Raw genomic sequence first — 17,755 nt, 5'->3', positions numbered from 1 at the left:
AACTTCATCATCAAACTTAATGTCAACTGACACTAAGCGGGACAAGATCGAATTAAGATTATTGATATGAGTTGTAACTGACCCACCCTCTTTCATTCTTGTTGTCACTAGCTCTCGGATAAGATAGACTTTATTCGCTGCCGAAGGCTTCTCATACATGTTGGATAGTGCGTCCATCATACCACGGGCTGTGGTTTCTTTCATGACGTTAAACGCCACATCTTCCGACAACGACAATGTAATACAAGCCCTAGCTTTCTTGTCTAACTTCTTCCAATCTGCTTCTGACAACTTTTCTGGTTTTTCATCCTCAAACACTACATCCAAGTCTTTCTGACAAAGTAGTGCCTCAATCTGCATCTTCCACCAACCGAACTTCTGTCCGTCAAACTTCTGTATCGAAACCTTTCCGTCTTCTGCCATAACAATGACTAAAACGAAAAACTGGATAAAAACAGAGACAGACACAACAATGGCACGAGCCTGAACTTAACAACTGTTCTACTGAACTCTGTTAAAAATCAACCTATTTAAACCGCAGCGGAAATACGAACTGTAAATCAGAAAACAGAAACTTTAACCGAAACGATAAAACCTGACAAACGCGGTTGGCACTGGTTCTCCGTTTCTTTAAACGACTTCTTCTGATTGACAACGGTTCTTCAATAAAAATAGGATCTTGATTCAACTATTCTTGGCTCGTATTTTGCAACTATGATCTTGACCCAATATTATTTATGGGCTAAACTACCCAAACTTTGGTCCACAATTAATCAAATTAGGGCCTGCTGCCCTTATAATTTAAAAGCCCAAAACTACACAGCCCAACAAAGAAAAAACAAACTTGTGTTTCGTCCAAAGCAAACAAATGTTGGTCAAACCTAAAACCAAGCTCCTGCTCAAAATTTATATTATATATAATTTTTACGACGGCGCACGATACCAGTGGTGATGCTACTAGATGTAGTTATAATTGCTTTCCACAGAATAAACTTCAATCAACGAAGGGCGGCTGAGACGAAAGTTAGAGAGGCGGCGGCTTTCTGCCGGCGGAACCGCGCAACCCTATGAACGAACGGTCTACTGCCAAAAGCCTTCGGTATACTTCCGATCGATTGATGTGGCGAAACAACGGCAGCGGAACCCTAGCGCAGTAGGGTGGCAGCAGCGGAAGGTTTGGCGGCGACTCGGCTGGTTCCCGTGTTCTTTGTGTGATTCGAACCTAAGCTCTAGATACCACTTGTTAGGATTAAACGCACACACGAAACTGAACACACACACGAAAGCAGTAAACGAACACGAGGATTTAACGTGGTTCGGTCTAAACTGACCTACGTCCACGGGTGGCAACTAGGTATATCTTTATTGAGTGACAAAATATTACAAGTACATAATATTGTTTATATAGAGGCTGAACTAGGGTTAGTAAATTATTATGCAAGAAATCTAAACCGGGCCGGGCTTGGGCCCGACCGCCCACACCCGTCTCCTCTTTTGACTTCATATAATAAACCGGGCCAACAAGGCCTACGAACCCAACAGGTTTCTTACTAATCCTCAGCAATACAAGGGATGAAGAATGTTAAATTATAACTGAACTAAATCAAGAAGACCAACTCTAATAATGTTCACCGATTGTCATTTGTGTAAGTAACTGTTAATTTAGTTATTAATATTATAATTTTAGAGTTTCTTTGTATTTAGCCACGGACAATTAGGTAGGATTCCCTCTATTGTAACTGACTCAGTTAAAACATGTAGTCACTTTTACAGTAATATAGTAACTTAATATTTTTAGTGTACATGATAGGAGTAATAAGTGCACTTACATCTGTTTATGTCAGAAAAGGAGTAAGGGAAGCCACAACCAACGCAATGTTTGGCCTCTCTTGAGGTTTATATTGCAAACAATGTAATGCAATTCTTATTAGTTCAGTTGCATCATCTTTAGAGACATTGCCCTCTAAGTATGAATCTGTTAGCATCTCAAAATCATTCCTTTCTATTAAATATTGGACCTGCAAAAATAAAGTGCTTAACGAATCATGGCTTAGTTTATATTCAGCTACACAAAGCTTTAGGTGGTGTTTGGTTGTGCATTTTGAGGACAGAATCAGATAATTAGATGTATGAATCTGTAAGATTATTATTCGTGATATTGACCGAATGTCTAAGCTGATTATTCAACTCTAAATACCCAGAAGCAGAATTTGTATATCAAAATGTTAAAAACTGATTAAAATACTGGTTCTAATACGCAATTAAAACTCGAATGAACTTACGTGATACGGGGTAATATGTTTTCCGCTCAGAAGTTGAAGTAGTATAGTACCGAAGCTGTAAATTACACCTTCTGCGGTCACACTAATACCTACCAAACAAGAAAATTAACAAAAGTTAAATTACCTACAAAATCTACTTAAACTATTTACTTTTTATGACCAAAGTGTTATACCCGTATTAAAATATTCTGGAGGGCCAAAACTTAAGTCCATTGCATAGCCTCTTCCATATCGTGTATTCTTCATTAGACCAAAAGACGAGAGCCTTGGATTGCATTCCTACCATGTACGATAATAAGAACACAAAACTGATAAAGAAGTTTATTTTGCGTTAAAACGGTCAAATAAAAAAGTTTAGTAAAAGGAGACCAAGTCATTCGGGTTTAAACTCACCGATAGTCTATCTTTTATGCACACAACCTCTTTATATAACGATTTTGATTATAATTTCCAATATTCTTGTTTTTTGTAATCAGAACTAGTATAATAATACTATAATAAATAATGTGAGGTTACCTGATCAAACAAGACACTGGATGCAATAAGGTCATAATACAGAGCTCGTCCGTTGCTGTTGCAGTAGTCTAAAGCTTGTGCCAAATACAGAGCAACCCGTAACCGCATAGCCCATTTTAATGGTCGGCTATCCCCTAAATTAAGTTATACATTATAAGTTGGTTATAAGTTATGAAAGTTTGCAGTGAGAATTTATTAAGAACTGACAGTGAAATAGATATTTGGGTAAGGTTTCATGAGGCATGAACTCCGCCACTAGGAATCTTTCATCTCCTTCAAAACAACATCCCAATAGATTGGCTAATCTTTGGCTCCTAAGTTGTCCAACAGCTTTTGCCTCATCCTAAAAACCAATTAACACATAATTAATTTGTTTAACATTAATGATTCATATGGACATTATCAAAGTTATCACACAAACATACATAATAAGTTTAGCCACCCAAAGTCCCAAATCAACGGAAACCATAAACGGGGTAAATGAAAAACCTCTTCATGAGATCGATAACACACGAACTGAAGGGCATTTAGATTATGTTTTATCATTCCACAACTGATTTATTTAAGACACGAGTGGAAACGTGAAATTCAATAAAGACAAATGGATATTTGGTGAAATACCAAGAATTCGTAAGCATCAGACCAAGTGATCTTTTGAACCGCTTAATCGCAACCAAGCGATCATCATCTTCGAGTTTTCCTATATAGACAACATTGGGAGCATATTCACCATCCCCAGACACGACATTCATCACGGAGAACCCATCAGTTGCTGCTCTGAGTTGATCTAGTGTGTACTCTTTAAAAGCTGGCAGCTTTAGCTTATCACCATCCTCTGAGATGAGCATCAAACACATATATACCACAATATTTGAGGAAACCAGATCAAACACATGCAAGACTAAATTGAACTGAAGATAACATGTCACCAAATAAACGATACATTACCTGGAACATGATCCAAAAGATCCTCTTTCAATGATAAACTGTGTTCAACGGTATCTTCAATGTTGATCCATACATTACCTGGAACATGATCCAAAGGATCGTCTTTTGATGATAAACTGCGTTCAATGGTATCTTCAATATTGATCAATGAGGGTTTTCTATTGATTTGAGCTGTTAAGGGAATATGATGAGGTTATATAAATAAATATTTACATGGAATACAAAATGTATGTATGTGTATATTACCAGAGTTGACTCCAGGTGAGATAAAGGGCCATTTAAGCATTCTGGCAACTGAGAGTACGCCACCTGCAGCAGGCTTTACACGGCTGTCAAATTTATTTTGTAGTGTTAGTGAAAGCTCAAGAGCCACCAGAATCTCTGCCATAGTAGGGCGTTTCTTTGACTCGCTATTCAGACAACGGTCTGCAATCTGCACATATACCTTCAAACACTTTGGAGAGATCTGACTTTTAATATTTAAATCAATGATCTCATTCACTTTCCCTTCCTCAATAGATTCATGAGCCCACTTTGCTAAACTGCACCTATCGTCATCAAGATTATTATCCAACGCCGCCCTCCCACACAACAACTCGAACAATACAACGCCAAAGGCAAACACATCGGATTTCCTAGTCAATCGTCCAGTCAAAAAATACTCTGGATCGAGATAACCAAAGGTACCCCTAACAAGGGTATTGACATAGGCACCTGATGTGTTTGTTGGGCCAATCTTGGATAATCCAAAATCGGATATCTTAGCAGCATAATCTTCATCCAACAGAATATTTGAGCTTTTGACATCACGGTGTATGACTCCGTGTTTGGTGCCTGTTCCAGTATGAAGGTAATGCAATCCTCTTGCGGCACCTATGCTTATCGTGAGTCGTTGTACCCAACTCAAACTAGTTCCATATCTGTGCAAATGACCATCAAGGGTTCCATTTGGCATAAACTCATAGATAAGAATCATCTCTGCGTCATCGTTTCAATAACCAATCAAAGACACAAGATTACAGTGCCTTAACTTTGTAAGCATCTCAATTTCAGCCCAAAATTCAGGTGCTCCTTGGTTGGAACCAGAATCCAATCGCTTGATGGCTACACTAAAAGCTGCACCATTTTCAACATTGATATTAGCTTTATACACTTTCCCAAATCCACCCTCGCCTACAACCAATGCCTCATCGAAGTTCTGGGTGGCTACTAGAATATCATCAAGTGAAAATTGGCGGCATAATTGCGGGAAAAGTAATGATGACTTCACAGCTTCCATTACAAAAATAAGTACAATGGTTGCTAAGGCCTGTGTGAACTGCTAAGTGTTAATGCCATAATAAGACTGAAACCAATAATAACCTGCCCAGGACACAACCCCTCGAAAGCTACTTGGCACCTACACCAGTTGACTTATCAATAAATGTCCAAATATATTTACAGGCAACAATTTATTTAACATTATTTTAGTCAGAAGCATAATGATCTAACAAAAATGTAAATCAAGTGGCATAATCGTACAGAAGAAGCCCGGAAGATTTGTCGGTCCATGGACCACGGTCATCATTGTCTTAAGTGTTATATGTCCTTTGTTTCGCTTTCTTTCTGTTCACTCCTAACATTGAAAGTATGATGATTAAGTCCTTCAAAGTGATCATTCTTTAATGAGGCATCATGTATTTCAAAATTGGTTTATATGAATTATCCTTTATTAGGAACTCACAAAGACGAACGGAACACACATGAAAGCACTAAAACAAACACGTAGATTTAACATGGTTCAGTGTAGTACGAACTCATTTTAAGAAAGAAAAGCATATCTTTTAAAATAACTCCATTTTATAAATAAAATTTGTATCAAATATCCAAAAAAAAAAAGAACTAGAAATATATCGGGATTTCACGAAAAAAAATCAGAAACGAGAATCGAGAGTGGATTTGGAAGTATGTCAATATCACACACTAGTAATAAAAAAAACTTTCTTTTTATGAAGTTTGGTATATTTTTCTGAATTATATAGTGCTAGATTTTTATCATAATAAATTTTATTTGAACAATTCTAACCAACCAATTATAACATGCAATGTGCCCACAAGAGTTTAAAAGATACTCCCTCCGTCCCATTATAAGTATCCTAATTTGACTTTTCAAGTCTTTCTTTTGTAACCTTGACCGTAAATATTTTTGTTCGTGTCATATAATACTTTATGAAAATTATATCAATGTAAAATACATTTAAAACCCAATCCATTCATATATTTTACATCAAGTATTATACAACACAAACAAAAATATTGTCGGTCAAAGTTAAATAAGAAAGACTTGAAAAGTCAAACTAGGACACTTATAATGGGACGGATGGAGTATTAATTAAAAAGTCACCGACTATCGGTCGGTTGATCAACCCGGTTGTTCCTTCTAGTTGAATTTTCTCTTTTTATTTAATTTCATTTATTAGCCAACCGACTTTCAAGATTAGTGACCAAAGGGGTTGGGCCAACATTAATTCAGCTTGAGTCAGCCGAGATGGTGAAATGGCTTGCTTTTTCTTTTAACTTCGATGATTGTATATATTTTTCTTATACATGTATCAAAGAACTAAAGTTAACAACAATTTCAAATTATAAAATACACAAACACCATAATAAAAATTATACAGGATGAAATTCTATTCAAGCGAGTCGACAGCTAACTTTGGCACCAACTAGGCTTAAAGTTTATACATAATTCAATATATATCATAATGCTACAATCATATTAATACTTTAAATACATAAAAAGTTATTAGAATATTATTTACACATTAACTCCAGTAAAATTTGTTGGAGTATAAAAATTTAATTACAAATTGTGGTCTGAGTTGGAGATCAAAAACTATTCTAGTCATTCATGTATGGGCAAAACTCTCTAGTTGGTCAAAGTTGACAGAGAGCCTTCAACTCTCGAATTATTTGGCCGAGGCCCGCACATGTGTAATCACTTCACTGAGTGTTTAGTTTCCCTCTGTTTCCAAATCTAACGAAATCAGATTTTTAGGCATCGCATGGGCATCTTCGTCAAGGTAAAGTTGTCCATTCAGGATTTATCACACGGGCTTGCATCGCATCTTCTAACGCTTCTTGTGACTTGTTTATTAGCATATATAGGTTAAGGGGTAGCCCACACTTAGGCTGTAAATGAACCGAACGAACACGAACAAGGAATTATTCATGTTCGTTTGTTAAGGAAATAATGTGTTCACGAACGGTTCACGGACACTTACCGAATGGGATTTTATATTCATGTTCATTCATTAAGTAAATGAATGTGTTCACGAACACAAACAAACACAAATACTAACTGTTATAACTTGACGGAATCATTAATTACTTTGGTGAAAGATCGGATTAACCCAACAAAGAGGATGTTGTGATGCTGTCTATGGCTACTTACGTACATAACATTCTGTTATATGAGTCTAAAGGTCTCTTAATACAGCCAAGGCTACATCCGGAGTAAAATCAGGATCATCAAGACAGATGATTGCAAGACAAGTTAATTTCATTGCCTCTTCAATAATATTGTCATCTACATCGGGCACGCGTGAATCAAGTGCTTTCATCAAGCTCTCTTTCAGATGTTTTCTACCGACTTTTAACGCCCGTCGTAGATTTTCAATAATGGTTTCAATACCAATACGTTCACCGGTTAGTATCTGAACCAACACTACCCCAAAAGCCTGGATGTTGCTCTCCACTGCTTTGAAGCCATCTGAAATCTCGGTATCATTTTGTTAATTTATGATGAAACTAAACAAATATTTAGAAGTCATTAGTTTAAATTAGATTTCAACATGCACCAGAAAAAGCTGGGAGAGACATTAAAGGAACTTACTGAATTGTGGTGGGTAGTATAATGGATCTATAATATCCTTCTTATGTGAATATCGATATACTAGTTTTGCAGCCTCAAAATCAGAAATCTTTGCGTTGAACGTCTATATTTTGTACCAAATTAAAGGAGAAATAAAACCACAGATTGTCAAAGTTGCATCCTAAGAAATGAAAGTTACCTTGTCTAGCAATATCTGGTTTAGCCTTATAGGGTGATTATCAATTTGCTTTTGTGTTCTGTGCAGGAACGAAAGGGCTTCAGCTATTCCTACCAATATTTGAACTCTTGTCTTCCATGGAAGTGGTATCTTGTCTTCTGAAAAGGATTAACATTTTACATTCTACACCAAGTTGCAACATTTAGTTTCTTATATGTTGTTTAAGGCTCTGCTTACTTGAGAATAGGTGAGTATGTAAGCTTCCATTCTCCATGAATTCATAAATAAGGAACAGTTGTTTGCCTTTGAAACAGTAGCCTAGAACCTTAACAAGATTCGGATGATTAAATTCGCTTAATGTAAGATCAACAAACTGCAAGCATATATACTCATAATTAGATCCATAAGATAGTTTACCAATATTCCATTTATTATTATTATCATTATTATTTATTTTTTTGAATAATTACAAGTCACCGACTATATACTATCACTCAAGATTTGGCAATTCATATGATACGATCATGATATTATCCATGCTCAATATATTGATTATATATCAAAAGATTTTTCTTACAAGCAAAGTAATTTTATTTGTTATTTAGTTTCCTTATTGTTCTTAATAAGGTTTGTTTATTGTTTATCTTTTCCTATTTTTGTGCATTTGTTTTCCTATAAAGTGTAATCTTCTTTTGAGTAAAAAGAATAAGAAAAATATTCAGAATATTGTTCCAGCTTCAATTTCTTCTTCTCTTCTTGTTCCTGGAGCCTAACCCACTTTACAGGTTTATGAGGAAATTGACCATCTCAAATCGGTCTATTACATGAGCACTTAAGCTCAACAGCTTATATATTTCCCTAAGTTAAAAGTTCACGATATAAAGTATATGAATGTAAACTAAGTACGCCATATCACGTACACCAGGAATCCTTAATTGCATGGTCATGTTCCAAGCAACGTTTTTGTTTCTTTTCCTTTATTCTTTTCTTTTGACAAAAGGTTAAGTTAGGTACCTTCTCGTTCAGGGGATATTGAATCTTGGGGTGGAAAAACCTCTTAATGACAATCCTTAATCGACAATCAGACAGGGAAGATGTATTTGTATACATCCAACCTTCAAAAACCTCCCCAAATTCTCCCACACCCAACCTCCTATGAAGGATGAAATTTCTTGTGGCTTTTTGTAGTTCTCCAAAAGAAAATACCTTCAAATCACTATGCTCTTTTGACAAGGAGGCATGATTAATGTTGCTTTTGTCAAGAGACTTGCTTTGTGCTTGAGGAAATGAACGCAACAAATAAAAAAACATAATATTAGAAATATTTCCTCAATGAAAAGAAAAAATAATGTTTTAATAACTAAAGAATCATAATATTCCTTTCAGTAGCCCCTTCAATATTATACATATGCATTCTACTCTTTCGGTTGAGATATAATAATAGTATTTGAAATGTTTAATTGCAAATAGAAAAGGGTTAAGATAATAATTTGGAGTTATAGATTAATGCTAATCAATAATGCATTGCATGTAATTGGTGTGGTTTACAAATGGAGGCGTGATTGACTATTATGCATGTCAAGAGAGGTGTGATCGATCGAGAGATGCACCTCTTGATCACATCGGTTCACCCATATAACCGCAAAGCAGTTATGCTACATAATCATAACTAATCTAATAATAAGTATAACATAGGTTTAAACATATACTAAGTTAATACAGTTTAATATATTCGACATGAAATAGATATTGAATATTCGAGACTAAAAAAATGACAAGTAAAACAAATCACTAAATAAGTTACCTGCAACATGATTTAAATGATCCAGCATTTCCCTTGAGGGGGCCTCTTTCGATGATGAACTGTGTTCAATGGTATCTTCATTGATCGTTGAGGGCTTCGTATCAGTATGAGCTATTAAGTGGAAATGATAAGGATTATAACTAATTGTAAATAAATATTTGTATGGAATACGCAAAATATACTTGTAAGTATATACCAGAGTTGACTTCAGGTGAGATAAAGGGCCATTTAATCATTCTAGCAAATGAAAATATGCCTGGAGCTGACTTTAAACGACTTTCGAATTTATTTTGTAATGCCAGCGAAAGCTCAAGAGCTGCCAGAATCTCTGCCATAGTAGGGCGTTTCTTTGACTCGCTATTCAGACAACGGTCTGCAATCTGCACATATACCTTCAAACACTTTGGAGAGATCTGACTTTTAATATTTAAATCAATGATCTCGTTCACTATCCCTTTCTCAATAGATTCATGAGCCCACTTTGCCAAACTGCACCTATCGTCATCAAGATTATTATCCAACGCCGCCCTCCCACACAACAACTCGAACAATACAACGCCAAAGGCAAACACATCGGATTTCCTAGTCAATCGTTCAGTCAAAAAATACTCTGGATCGAGATAACCAAAGGTACCCCTAACAAGGGTATTGACATAGGCACCTGATGTGTTTGTTGGGCCAATTTTGGATAATCCAAAATCGGATATCTTAGCAGCATAATCTTCATCCAACAGAATATTTGAGCTTTTGACATCTCGGTGTATGACTCCATGTTGGGTCCCTGTTCCAGTATGAAGGTAATGCAATCCTCTTGCAGCACCTATGCTTATCACTAGGCGTTGTACCCAGCTCAGATTAGTACCCTTTCTATGCAAATGATCATCCAGGGTTCCATTCGGCATAAACTCATAGACAAGGATCATCTCTGAGTTATCATTACAGTAACCGATCAAAGACACGAGATTGCAGTGCCTTAACTTAGTAAGCATCTCGATCTCAGCCCAAAACTCGGGTGCTCCTTGGTTGGAACCGGAATCCAATCGCTTAACGGCAACAGTAAAAGTTTCCCCATTTTCAACATTGAAAGTAGCTTTGTATACCTTACCAAAGCCACCCTCCCCTACCACCAATGCATCATCGAAATTCTGGGTGGCTGATAGGATCTCATCAAGTGAAAATTGGCGACATAATTGTGCGGTTAGTGGTGACATTTTAGCTTCCATTCTGAAAACACTATTTTGAGAAGTTCTTTCTGCCATAACTTAATGGTGACCGCTGAAAATCTATCCCTTGAAAATACTTGGCACCTACACCAATTGACTTTTCAAAACAAGGGTCAATTTAAGTGTGTGGAAATTTGCTATAGACAGCGAACCAAGGAAAGAAACAATCAACTCACTCTCCATAATCAAATGTGTTAAAAGACTACTTGGACCATTTCAAAACTACTCTTACTATACACGTATCAGATGGACAAATCCAAAACATTCAAGACGGGTCTTCGGGTATGATATTAGTTGTAAAAATTTACAAGTGCAGGATGGGCATGGATTATATGATACGCGGCCCAATTATCCGAAAATGTATACCCGAAATCAAAAACATTAGGGACGCGTAATGAAACAAGTATTCGGGAAACGGATTAAATTTAAAAATTTACTCGGGGATGTGATTAGGTAATTCCCGACCCATCTACCTGAAAATAGTTCATTTACTTTTCCATCATGATCACATTATGTGTTTGGTAATAATAGTATATGCGCTAGTGTGTTGCACCGTAGGTGTTTGACATATGTATTTTTTTACCACGGGTTTCAAATGTTGATAAAAATAAGCAAATCATAACGATACATTTTACAAAGGCAACAAATTAAAATATAAAAAAAACAAATTTGGAAAGAACTTAAATTGAAACCAAAGAAAAAACAAAATGAAAAAGGTAAATTTAACATATGCATGAATTAGATCAAACTTCAAGGGTGTTATTTGAACATTTCTATCTTTTATTATAGTTGTTGAAAACATAAAATTACATTGGAATAATAAAAAAAATGTACTAAGCAATATCAATGAATATTATCTAACAATATATCGGGTATATCTTCGATGGGTCAAGTTATTTTACAAATGGTAATAAAAATAAGAAGTGTGAGAAGTCATAAATAATTGACATGTGTCAAGTGGGGACCAAAAGAAAAAGGGTATAGATGTAATTGTACACATTTTCTCTCACCACATGCAAGGCACATGTTAATACCCTCATCATTTTAGAACGTTTATAACTTTTTCGTGTGATATTTTTTTTTTAAAAAAAAAATTCATCATAATAACAAGCGTTTTTTTATCTTTAATATGAGTATGATTTTTGTTATATAAAAATTAAAACAACAATCACGTCATTGTGTCTTTTCGCACAACATTGTATCCTTTTTCGTCATTGTGTCTTTTCGCACACCTTTGTGTCTTTTCGCTTATCATCGTGTCTTTTTTCGTTATTGTGTCTTTTCGCACACCATTGTGTCTTTTCGCTTATCATTGTGTCTTTTTTCGTCATTGTGTCTTTTCGCACACCATTGTGTCTATTCGCTTATCATTGTGTCTTTTTTCGTCATTGTGTTTTTTCGCAAACCATTGTGTCTTTTTTCGTCATTGTGTCTTTCAACTCATCATTATGTTTTTTTAAATACTAATAACACCGTTGTGTAATAATAATATGTAAAATAATGATAAAATAACAAAAAATTATCTAATACATAAAACACAATGATTAATACATGTTACACAATAACTTGAAACGTAAAACACAATGGTGAATACATATAACACAATAACCTAAAACGTAAGACACAATGGTGAATACGTATAACACAATGACCTAAAACGTAAGACACAATGGTGAATACGTATAACACAATGACTTGAAACGTAAAACACAATGGAAACAACATATTACACAATGACTTGAACGTAATATACAATGAACGCAATACTATTTTTCTCAAATTAAATAAATTTGTCATATGTCAATCCGAATAAAAGACAATGAACGTATTACACAATGACTAAAAGTTAATGACGAACAAAACGACACAATTAAGTAATCTTTGTTTTAATTTTTATCTTTAATATGAGTACTAATTGAAAAATATAATGATCAAAATCTATGATACAATTCATATGAAAACTCAACCAAAAGACACAATGAACAACAAAAAAACACAATTAAAAAAACCCATTATTTTTTTATATATATAACAATATGATACTCATATTAAACATAAAAAAACACTTATTATTATGGTGAATTTTTTTTAAAAAAAATAATGTCGCATGAAAAAGTTGCGGACATTTTAAAATGATGGGTGAATTGACATGTGACTTGCATGTGGAGAGAGAATGTCAACAAATTCCATCAATTTTTATTTATTAAATTAATCTTAGCCATTCAAATCTAAGATCAATGGACTGAATTCCTTCTCACCCTTCTCATTTTTGTTGTCCTTTGTATTTTAACTTTTCGATACCCTTGTTTAATACCCGCTGAGTAATTATCTGACATGTAACCTATGGTTATCAAACAAAGTTTAAAATACATTCATATGATTAAATATTAAATTGGAAATGGTCAAAATACAAATACCCATCCAATCCGAATCTCTATCTATAATATATATAAACGTAAACATAAAAATCCTATGTGTCGCGATGTGGTCGCTCCCCCTTTTTTGAAGTCACCAGATTTTCTTGATTTTTAAATGAAGGTTTCTCATGCATTTGACCCGAATTCATGGGAATGGGTCTTACCAAACCCAGATATTCCTTAAACGGGTTATAATATCTCATTAAATTAAAAATTATTCTCACCAAATTATTGATGTAAAATCCTATAAAATAGGATATACTAAAAATTAACATCTTATTTATTTTAATATATATATATATATATATATATATTATTTAAATTAAAAAACCAATTTTATAGTACAAAATTAAACGGGTCTTGGGTCTCATCAAACCATAAGTATATTATTAACTTTCATAAATATTATATATAATTAAAAAAAACCAATTTTATAGTAAAAAAAATAAACGAGTCTTGGGTCTCATCAAAACCATATCGCTTTTAAACCGGATTATAACATCTCATTTATTTGTGAAACAATTTATCTATCAAACCATAAGTATATTATTAACTTTCATACAATAAAAAAATATAAATTCAAAAAAAATAAATATTAGAACAAACAATATAAAATAACCCCCGTAATACGGGGGATAAAAACTAGTTAATATATAAAACAGGTCCTAGAATATTCACTCGTTGTGACTATATGATCAACGGGTAGATATGGCAATGGGTCAGGTTTGGGAGAGGTTTTGGTAATCCCAAACTCAGACATTTTTATCAAAACCCCTCCTAAAGTCATCCAGTATTTGTCGGGGTATTTGTCCGTTGGGTATTAGGCATACCCGCCGATTTGGGTATACCCATTAGTTTATTAAAAAAACTTGTCGAATATACTCGGTCTAAAACTCATCAGGTATTTATCGGGTTTTGAAAATATATATCTAACAAAATTATCAAACCATTATTTAAACAATTAAACTTTACTCTAAACTTCAGCCTTTAAACTTGTATTGGTTGGTTAACCATTAAACCATGGTTTCGGATTTACATTGGGCTTTTCTTTTAAAAGATATAAAGGCCCTAGAAATTTTATTAACCTAGCAACGTGAGATCTAATTATCTATACTATATATAAAGCATGAGTGAGGGACCTTTTAAATTTTAAGAGGTATTAAACTCAATTCTTTATGTACAACACACAATGCATCAAAAGTATAAGAATTAAGAGTAATTAAGTATTTTCGTTCTTTTAAAATATACTTATAATTTTGGTCCCTCAACTTCACTACTTTTTTTGTAAATTTAGATAACAGTTACACATATGCCCCCTAATTCAAAACCAACTACCCCTCAACTTTTTAACGGCCATATCTTTTCACACGTTAATATTTTTCTTAAAATAACTACATTATAAAAACGAATATTTTATTCTCTTAAATTTGAGTGTGATATTGTTATAGTTTTTTAGTTTTAAAAATGTAACATGTTACGCGATCACCGTGTAAAACTGTTAATAGGTCGAGTCGGGTGAGCTTGGGTCATTTGTAAAAGTGGATTAGGGTCAGAACAATTCGATACAAAAAATGGTTTATTTGGTTCGGGTTCGAGAAGATAGGGGCAGGTCAGACCGATGTCGAGTCGGAACGGGTTTAGGGCCGAAACGGGTTGGTTTACAAAAGTGATTTATTTGAAATTACTGTATATTTCGGGTTTGCTTCTTGATTTTCGTCACCGGTTACGCAGATGTCGTTGTTTACATGTACCCGGGGCCGATAAACGTGTGTTTAGGACCACGTAACGCACATAACCAAATCTTGGTAAGCGCTCAACATAGCGCCCTACACCGTTAATCGTTATGAATTACACCCGTGGTGTTGGTTAAGCATGTTTTTATGTCAGTAACATGCATTCCGGGCCGGTTACGCGTGTTCAATCTTCGATTACACGCAACTGTCTTTGCACGAGTTACATGTCAAATTTCGGGCTACGTGCACACTGTCATCAGATGACGTATGTACTGGCACATACTAGACGTTCAATGTCGAGTTGCGTGCACACCCCCGCTGCATTGCGCGGGCACTCAGCTAGTAAGGAAATTATTTTCTTTCAATTCTTTTTAGGCAACCAATGCGGAACAAATGAAAGAACTTAAAAGTCCTAAACAAATAAATATATAAGTAAAAACAGAAAATTAAGTCGGGTTACTTGGGTATATATTCAGGTAATTGGGGTTATGTTATCGGGTAACTAGGCATGTTATAAATCCCATACACGTCCTAAACCCGCGAAAATTTTCAAAAGTAATCTCAATCCCGTCTCATACCCTAATGGATCGGGTGGGTGTTACTCGCTTTAAATATTTTCAGGTTTCAAGTTTTCTAATCGAATTTGAGTTTTATTGTCATCCTTAATTCCTTACCAACAGAGGACAAGAATTACTTTTACATAGTTTAAAGACGATTATTAAAATTACCCTAAACTCAGATGGAGCAATTTATAAATCACTTATATCCGCAATTTATAAATCACTTATATCCATGCATTAGCGGGTTGTACCATCACCGTATACAACCCCCCCCCCCCCCCCCCAAACTAGATCCCGCATGTAGCCTTATTTCTTTCGCAACTTGTCAACCAAACCAAACCAAACCAAACCAAACCACACCACACCACACCGCACCTTCATCTCCATCTCTTTCAAAACCCTAGAAGATGTTCGGAGGTCTCTTCAGTGTAAGTACACTCTAAATTTCACACAATTCACATTCAATTTCGTCGTCAACAACTTATTAGGTCAAGTTGATTTCTCAATTAAACAATTCTATTCGATGAGTAGTTAAACAATTCTATTCGATAACTGTAGGCGAAATTGATGAAATTAATGGTTGATTTTGTGTTTTATTAGGCACTACGGCTGATCAGGATACTCGATTTTCGAACAAGCATGCTAAACTAATATCGCAGAAGTTTCCGCCCGAATTAGAGAATCTGGTTCGTTCTTATTTACGTCATCTAGGGGATTTTTTTTATTCAGTTTTATGCGTAGGAGCCTTATTGTGGAGGTAGGGTACTAGACCGTAGGTACGACCGTTACTTATTACATTACATGTTCTATTTATTATATTATTATTGTATACTAACCAAGGCCCAATGGACTGGGGGATGTGGAGGTAACCTAGAGATGTTCAACGAAACCGGTTCCTGGAACCGAACCGGTGGACCCGAACCGACCCGAACCGGTTCCTACCCGTTTTTTGTAGGAACCGGACCCTATCTGATTCAACCCGATGATCCGTGACCGGTTCTTGCATTTCTGAGTGGGGCGGGTAGGAACCGGAACCGAACCGGAACCGGTTCTGGAACCGAACCATCCGGAACCGGTTCCTAACCGGTTCTAGCCGTTGGATCGAATATAGCCGTTGGAAATCGTTTTTTTGGCCGTTTTTTGACCGTTGGGGTCAAAAATAGCCGTTTTTTGGCTCCCCCAAGCACCTCACTATATTTGGTGTCATGGGTTCATCACAACACTCAAAACGCAAACCCGAACGCAAAAAAATACAAAAAAAACGCTATTACAACGTTTTGAGTTCTCTAATCTCTTGTTTTCTCTTCTTCTATATTCATATTTGTTGTTATGGCTGCCTCACAATCATCGGTTGGTCAAGGTTCCAACGCCGAACCAAGTTTCGTTCGTATTGTACCTCATAATCGTAATCAAGAGATTTGGTGCAATTGAGATTTGGTTGAATTGAGTGACCATTCATTGAAGGCTCGGTGCAAGTTTTGTGGGATTTATTTAAACCCACTTTCGAATTAAAATTTGAAGAAACACATCGAAAAACCGTATTGCAAGGCGTTGAAAAAGAACGTCGATTCGCAACAAACGCAAATGGATAGTGAAGGCGGAATATTTACATACCAAATTGATCGAGTTCAAGATCGTATGGCGAAGTTTGTGATTCAAGAAGCTTTGCCGTTTAGCCACTTCGACAACCCTCGCTTAACCGCCATGATTCGAGATACGCTTCAACCACAATACACTCACGTAAGTCGTCATACTCTTAAACGTTATTGTTTAAAATTGTGGAAGAAGGCCAAAGAGGTACTAATTGCATATTTTGAAAATATAAATACGGGAATAAACTTAACTAGTGATGTTTGGTCGGCTCCACATGGTCTACCCGAATCTTATCTTTGTGTCACCGCTCATTGGGTAGACCCGTCATCATGGGAAATGATGAAACGCACCATTACTTTCGAACTCTTTAAGTATCCACATACGGGAGATAATTTGTTTGAAATTTTAGATTATGTTATAAAAACTTATAAACTAGAAAATAAAATATTTTCAATGGCATTTGATAACGCGTCGAATAATACATCGGCGGTTAATAAATTAAAATTAAACTATACGCCGATTTGCAATGGTGTATTTTTTCACTCAAGGTGTGTTGCACATATCATTAATTTAATCGTGCAAGACGGACTTGCTTCGGATGAGGTTACATCGGTTATAAACGATTTTAGACTAATGATACATGAAGTT

The 17,755-nt window shown here is 35.3% G+C and overlaps 1 long non-coding RNA gene and 3 pseudogenes across 2 annotated transcripts; all 4 read right to left on the bottom strand.

Moving 5' to 3' along the window:
* Window positions 1-1,763: 1,763 nt before the first annotated feature.
* On the bottom strand, window positions 1,764-3,755 carry LOC143563878 (serine/threonine-protein kinase BSK3-like; annotated as a pseudogene). Its single transcript, XR_013140740.1, has 5 exons — window positions 3,420-3,755; window positions 3,006-3,141; window positions 2,799-2,932; window positions 2,456-2,561; window positions 1,764-2,371 (listed from the first exon to the last, which is right to left on the bottom strand). The product of XR_013140740.1 is annotated as a serine/threonine-protein kinase BSK3-like (transcript).
* LOC143563898 (receptor-like protein kinase ANXUR2 pseudogene) lies at window positions 3,724-4,722 on the bottom strand (annotated as a pseudogene).
* Window positions 4,723-7,587: 2,865 nt separating this feature from the next.
* LOC143563877 (uncharacterized) lies at window positions 7,588-8,155 on the bottom strand. Its single transcript, XR_013140739.1, has 3 exons — window positions 8,015-8,155; window positions 7,799-7,935; window positions 7,588-7,723 (listed from the first exon to the last, which is right to left on the bottom strand). It is a non-coding gene; the product is annotated as an uncharacterized LOC143563877 (long non-coding RNA).
* A 1,291-nt stretch (window positions 8,156-9,446) lies between these two features.
* LOC143563897 (receptor-like protein kinase ANXUR1 pseudogene) lies at window positions 9,447-10,840 on the bottom strand (annotated as a pseudogene).
* Window positions 10,841-17,755: the final 6,915 nt, after the last annotated feature.

This window comes from Bidens hawaiensis, unplaced genomic scaffold, assembly GCF_021521415.1.
Source record: "Bidens hawaiensis isolate Kalapana, Puna unplaced genomic scaffold, B.hawaiensis_p1.1 tig00021582_1, whole genome shotgun sequence".
Classification (NCBI taxonomy): Eukaryota; Viridiplantae; Streptophyta; class Magnoliopsida; order Asterales; family Asteraceae; genus Bidens; species Bidens hawaiensis.
This window is presented reverse-complemented; position numbering and strand designations above follow the sequence as displayed.